This window comes from Carya illinoinensis, chromosome 7 (assembly GCF_018687715.1).
Source record: "Carya illinoinensis cultivar Pawnee chromosome 7, C.illinoinensisPawnee_v1, whole genome shotgun sequence".
Lineage (NCBI taxonomy): Eukaryota > Viridiplantae > Streptophyta > Magnoliopsida > Fagales > Juglandaceae > Carya > Carya illinoinensis.
Genome location: NC_056758.1, coordinates 11,242,745 through 11,249,674, shown reverse-complemented (window position 1 = coordinate 11,249,674; position 6,930 = coordinate 11,242,745). Strand labels below are relative to the sequence as shown.

The 6,930-nt window shown below is 35.0% G+C and overlaps 1 pseudogene; it reads left to right on the top strand.

The window, feature by feature from the left end:
- Nucleotides 1–4,911: 4,911 nt before the first annotated feature.
- LOC122315970 lies at nt 4,912–5,284 on the top strand (annotated as a pseudogene).
- Nucleotides 5,285–6,930: the final 1,646 nt, after the last annotated feature.

The following is a 6,930-nucleotide window of genomic DNA, read 5'->3' as shown; positions in this document are numbered from 1 at the left end:
AGTTCTGTGAATATGCTATTACTCAATCCACCCAAACACTTCATATTCCAGAGACGTACAATAGCACTAAACTTAGTATGTTTTGTGCACCCTTCATATAATGGTTCATCAGCATCTTTCAACATATTGTAAAATTTATTAACTCTTTCGCTAGAACCTTGTCGATTTTCATTTTGCACTCCAGCCTCTCCAGCATCCACACCTATTTCAGGCCCACCCTCCACTATTTCAGGATCAAACATGGGGAAAACATCATGTAACATGGTTGTCATCCCACCAGAGCCTTCATTTATTTGCTCATTATTATTTTGGGCATCAGTAGCATGGTAAGATGCCTCCCCTATTCTCACCCCTTGAGCATGCCAAATGGTGTAACCTTGAGAAATTCCATAGCTAATCAAATGATCATATACCATGTGGGGCATGAACATCTTACGTAATCCACATTTTCTACATGGGCAACAAATCGGCGAATCTGTATCACAATGCTCGCATGCAAACTTCAAAAAGTCATTGACACCATCGACATACTCTTGTGTATGTCGAGGTTTTTTCATCCAACTTCTATCCATAGCTTAACTATATAATAAATATGAAAACAAAATAGAATCAAAATGCAAGATCATCAATAATTTTAAACTTCTATTATAAATAGAATAAATTATAATACATGTTGAGATACGGATTGGGAGATGGTTTAATTAAACGATGGTGATGGTTTAAAGGCCTATAATAATTTCCTTCTAGAAGTAAGGTGTACTACATGGAGCCGACAACAAACAAATTAACAAGCACCAAAAGTTAACAATTTGAGAGACAAAGATTTCTCCCTCAACATGTATTAATGTTCTACTGTATTAAGACAAGAATATTATAAACATAATTTCTTTGGATTTTTCAATTGCTTTCTTTGGATTTGGAGTCTCTAATTAATCAAGGCATGGTGGGCTTATCACATAAGCAGAAATTAGTAGAGGAAGCTCTTATTCACTCATATGAAATTGCACTTGGTGGTGGGCGTTTTATATCTATGGTATTGCAAATGATGTTAAATCTATAAATCTCATTAAAGTGACAAACTTTCATCTTTACAATTCCAACATGAGCAAATGTTATTCATGTTGAAATTCGAAGTAAGATGCTTTCTCTCCTCTGCTCCCCAAACCCTCACATAAATAACCTTATAAGATGGTTAATCTTATGGTTGGCACTGGAGCAGTGTCTGTATACCAAACTCTGTTATTACCATTAGCAATGAAATAAGTCCCATTTTAAAAAGTGCCTTGTGGAACCCCCCATCTCCATAAATCAGACATTTTTTACAACTACACAACAAAGACAACAACTCATGTCCGAAAGAAAGCAGATTCATGAAACAAATACAAAAATCTAAAACTTAGAATATAGACATTATTGCTTTGTGCCCAATTGTGCTACGTCCTTGATCTAATCGCTAAAGCTAAAAAAAAGCCATTAAAGATTAAACCATTAGAATTAACACAAGAAGACAGGCCGCCCCGACAACCATTTGCTCTTACTCGTTCTATTCCTCTGTTTTCATGGAAACCAAACAAAAGAAAATCTACCAATCATACTTAAATAACTATATCAGTGATAATAGTTTGTAGCTAGGGAACTTGTAAATAAAATGGGAAACCATCAACTGTGTCGAGAAACCATCAACTTCTAAATAAAAACGCAATAAATTTGGTACTGACCTGTACGTATATGGCGCCCTCTACTACAGCCTCTGTATTACCGTGTACCGTGGCTTTCGATATGCACAATATGGAGTGCTCTGTTTTGAACCTACAAAACAGAGCCGGTCTTCTATCAATCGATGGACACTGTGACAGAGAAATTGCACTTGGTTTGAGCGGGTTTCCGTGTGGGGACGTTGTTCTGTGGAGGATAAGATGTGATCAGGCCGGGCGATGTGAAGGGACGCTCTGTTGAGCCGTTGCTCTGTCGGAACGTAATGCACAAGAGAAGTGTACGTGTGGCGGCAACCCTAGCCATGTTAATTATGGGGAAGATCAAACGGCAAGATATTCCAGCGCTGGTGGTGGAAAAAAATAATAATCAACATGCAATAAATTAAATACCCGACATGGCTATAAATAATTATTGAGAAAATACTTTGATCATTGGAATGTGACGTTTATGGGTGCAGATCCTTGAAGATTTAAGTATGCGTGAGATAATTAACTATGGAATGTTAAATCTATTTAAGAATCTCTTTATTTTCTATAAGTAGAGCTTAGTTGACTTTATTATAAGGATTTATTTCCTGTCATTAGTTATTGGCTTAATTTAGTTTTAGACAAATAAATGGTTCTAGTAAATTTGAGTGAATTATATTTCATATATTAAGGTTTAGTGGTCAAGTTGTTTCAAGAAAGATTTCAATCGAACTACATTTTATTATTTAAAACTAGGAGTTAAGAGTTTCTTTAAGGTCTAGTGATCAAGTTCTATATATTTGTTGTCGAAGATCTTAAGCAATTTCTTAATCATTTGATTTTCAAGCATTAGCCTTGTACAAGCATTTTCATAAGTGATATAGTATTAGTATAGTGATTTATATAATAATTTATATATAGACTTAAATTATATTACTAATAGAATTAGAGTACATATTAGTATAAGACCATAAAGTATAAATTGTAATTAATATACATTATATACTAATGTATATTAGTATTACTAATGTACTAATATAGTCATTAAAATGAATATATTGAGAATTTATTAATTAAGCGATAAAATGTTATTAATATATATATTATATTTGCTGTCGAAGATCTTAAGAAATTTCTTGATCATTCGATCTACAAGCGTTAGCCTTGTACTCTGGCTAGGCTGCCACAATTTGATTGGCATTATAGTATCGTGTTGAAAAGTTTGTGTTGGTAGTATGTTTATATCATTAATAGTTTAGTATTACTATATCACTATAATTAATAGTATCATAGTGATATAGTATTAGCACTACAAAGAATATGGCTTTTTGCATCAATTTTTTATATGTGGCAAAGAATTGGATGCAAATGTGTAGTAATTGCTTCGAGTTCCGGATGGATGCACATTAACAGCATGAGTTTTATAAAACCATGTGAGATGTTTTCGCTCGACCCTCGCTCAATAGGGCGCTCGAGCGAACTCAGACAGAGTTGAACGCTCGACCCTCGCTCGACATGGCGCTCGAGCGAACTCAGACAGAGTTGAACGCTCGACACTCGCTCGACACTGCGCTCGAGCGAAATCAGACAGAGTTGAACGCTCGACACTCGCTCGACACTGCGCTCGAGCTAACTTAGGCAAATTGGAATGCTCGACTTTCGCTCGACACTGAGCTCGAGCGAACTCAAGCAGAATGTCTAATATAAGCATAAAGTATATTACTTATAATGGTATTAGATTGTTAGTATAAGGCCATAAAGTATAAATTGTAATTAATATACATTATATACTAATTAATATACATTAGTAACTAATATAATTATCAAGAAGAATATATTGAAAATTTATTAAACGATAAAATGTTATTAATATATATGTTATATTTAAAGCATATGATTAAATAAATATTCATGTTTAAGATTATAATAAATTAATAATTGTCTTATATATATTTTTTATATTAACATAAAATTATAATAACATTATCTTTTATATAACATAATTATATATATTATATAATATAATTTATAAAAAATATTATATTAACATCTCAATTATACATAAGATTGGAATATTTAGATCAAAGAGTAATAAGCAAGCATAATATTATAAGTTGGCGCCTTCAGCCCACCTCAAATATTCGTACATACCCACACATATAATTTCCCTCAAAATATGGTCAAAACAAAAACTAAGTTGGCGCCCTAAACGTTCCTCAAATTTTCATAAAATTTAAATTTCCCTCCCACGGCTTACACACTGCAGACGTTCCGCTTTCCAGCTTATAAGTACATCTTATTCCTTCTTTTTGCTTCTAGGGCTTCAGAGTATCAACCAACAATTTTACCATCACCACACACACGCCGTCAACCAAGGAGATGCAGCCCAATGTAGCCGAGTCCTCTCCTGCACAACGGAAGTCCCTCCAACCAACGCCACCACCTTCCGCACTTGGAAATATGCATCGGAAGCCACAGAGATGCCAATTCAAGAACCAGCAACCACCTGCATATAAGTACCGAACCAGCCTCTGTTTTAAGCAAGAAGAACAGAGCATTATTCTCCAAACCGAGGGCCATGTCTTGCTGTAGTTGGGCCATGTGTTTCTGCATATAAGCATAAAAAATCTTCTTTGTTATTCTCATGGCATTGCTTCTGTGTATGCATTCTCTATTTCAAAAGCTATGGAACATTTTAAAAAATTTAACCGTTTTAACTTACAGAGAGCAATGAGTATTACTCCATCCATGGCACATCAAGTGATACAGGTACCAGGTTGCCATATTTCTATTAGTCTATGCATCTTGATCTAGTTCTAGATAGCGAGTTCATTTCCATCAACACTTTTTTTTTTTTTAAAGATTTTTTTTTTTTTTTTTTTCCGTTTGGACCTAGATTCACTGCTAACAAATGTCTCCGTAGTGACTTTTCAGGTTCTTAGATCTGGGATATATTACGAATATGTGGTGGCTCCATATAAGGCTGGTGCACGGTTGGCATATCTGTGCAGACTTGAAGCTGAAAAGGGTGGTATCATTTCTGTGATTACCAAATATAGTGATCTAATAGCATATGGTTTCCAAGCTGTAAGAACTACCCATAAATTTTTTGACATTATGCAGATGGAGGTCTACTGCGCGCTTCCTGAAAACATTAGTGAATATGGTGTTTTAAGCAATGTGCACAGATTGGTAAGGGTTTGAAGAAGTAGTTTACACAGAAGCCAAGATGTAGAACGAAGAGGGGCTTATTACCGAGCTTTACATTCCTAGGAAATGCATATTTACAAACAGGTTGATTACTTCAAAGGACCATGCTTCCGTTCAGATCAACGTCGGGCATTTGGATGAGAATGGCGTGTACAACGGCCATTTCTCCACCTTTGTTCTCTGTGGATTTGTTCGAGCTCAGGGAGATGTTGACAGTGGGCTTGATCGCCTTTGGCAGAAAAAGAAAGTTGAAGTTCGTCAACAGTAGAGTAATGGAGAGAGAATCTAGTTCATTATCGTGTTTGAAATACTGTTCTTAGGTCGATGCAATGTGGTCTAAGGATTTTGACTCCTTTCATTAGTTTTATGAATATTGAAATTACTTTATGATCTTTCACGTGTGGCTGTTTGAATTGTGGATATGGCATAAAATCTAATATACCTTTTACAAAAAAAAAAAAAAGCAATGTGCACATTGTACTAATTTTTAAATACTGTTAATTAATGCAATGCGGCTGTAACGTATTCGTAATGGCGTTTATATTGATGTCGTTAATTTAAAAAATATGTCGGCAATGAATTAGTGGCAGCGTTTAAAAACTTCATGGTGGCGTTTAGATAAACGCCGTTAATAAATTCAATATGCTGTCAATGTACTATTAGTAACATTTAAATAAATGTCACTAATTTATATGATGCGTTGGCAACGTAATGGGGCGGCGTTTAAATAAATGCCATTAATAAATTCGCCAAATTACTAGTAGCGGCATTTATCGTAACGCTGCTATTTTAAAAAAGTGGTGGCGATCATATAAACGCCGTTAACAAATTTAATGTGCCACTGCCAATGTACTATTAGTGGCATTTAAATAAATGCCAATAATTTATATGACGCATTGGCAACGTAATGGGGCGGCGTTTAAATAAATGCCGTTAATAAATTCGCCAAATTACTAGTAGCGGCATTTATCGTAACGCTACTATTTTAAAAAGTGGTGGCGGTCATATAAACGCCGTTAACAAATTCAATGTGCCGCCGCTAATGTACTATTAGTGGCATTTAAATAAATGCCGCCAAAGTTGCATGCTGCGTCGGTAATGTAGTAGCAGCAGCGTTTAAGGTAACGCCGCTAGTATATGCTAGGGATGGCAACGATAAATTGGCAGCGTTTCCAGAAACGCTGTTAATGTGGGTATTGTGGTGGCGTTTCAAAAAATGACGCTAAATTGATACAAACGCCACTAATGGGATTTACAAATACTGGCGTTTGCGCAAACGCCGGAACAATGAAAATAGCGACCCTCCAGTACCGGCGGACGGTTATGCCGTTAGAAAAACGCCGCGAATTAAGTAGCGGCGTTTTTTGGGATAGTTGCCGGCGTATAACCAACGCCGCCAATTTAGCCTTTTTTTGTAGTGTGAATTAATGGTTTATATAAACTCTCTGGATTCTTTTATTCTTTGGAAATCCCTTATTTGGAATGTATGCATGGAGAATTTGGTGTTCTTCCTGGGGTTTGTGTTTTTATCTGTTGAAATATATTCTTACTCTTCAGTTTGGGTGGCTGCAAAGAATATACTAGAAATTCAATGTGACGATTGTCTTCTGTTTGGGTGGCTACAACGAATAGACTTGAAATTTTATTTGGTGTAATTAAATGGCATGGAAGACTATGTTATTGATATGTAACTCGTATCTTGTAATTTTATATTTTTTAATGTAATGTAATATGTAGTAGAATGCATGCATTTTAGTTTTTGCATTTTAGTGATATGTTTTTTGCATTACTTTTGCCAAAATGCCGGTTGGGGTTGTGATAATTGTCTAAAATCTCATTTATATCATTTCATATTGGGCATTATTGCATCACTTTTAAATGTAAATTCACTTATATGCAGAATTGTATATCACTCTCTTCACCGCTGCATAGTATACAAGTTTTAGTAATAAAGTAATGCAAAATATTTTCAGAGACATTGACGCAGTCATTTTCTTTTGCAGAAATTCAATGAAAAATACAATTAATAAATCCCAAT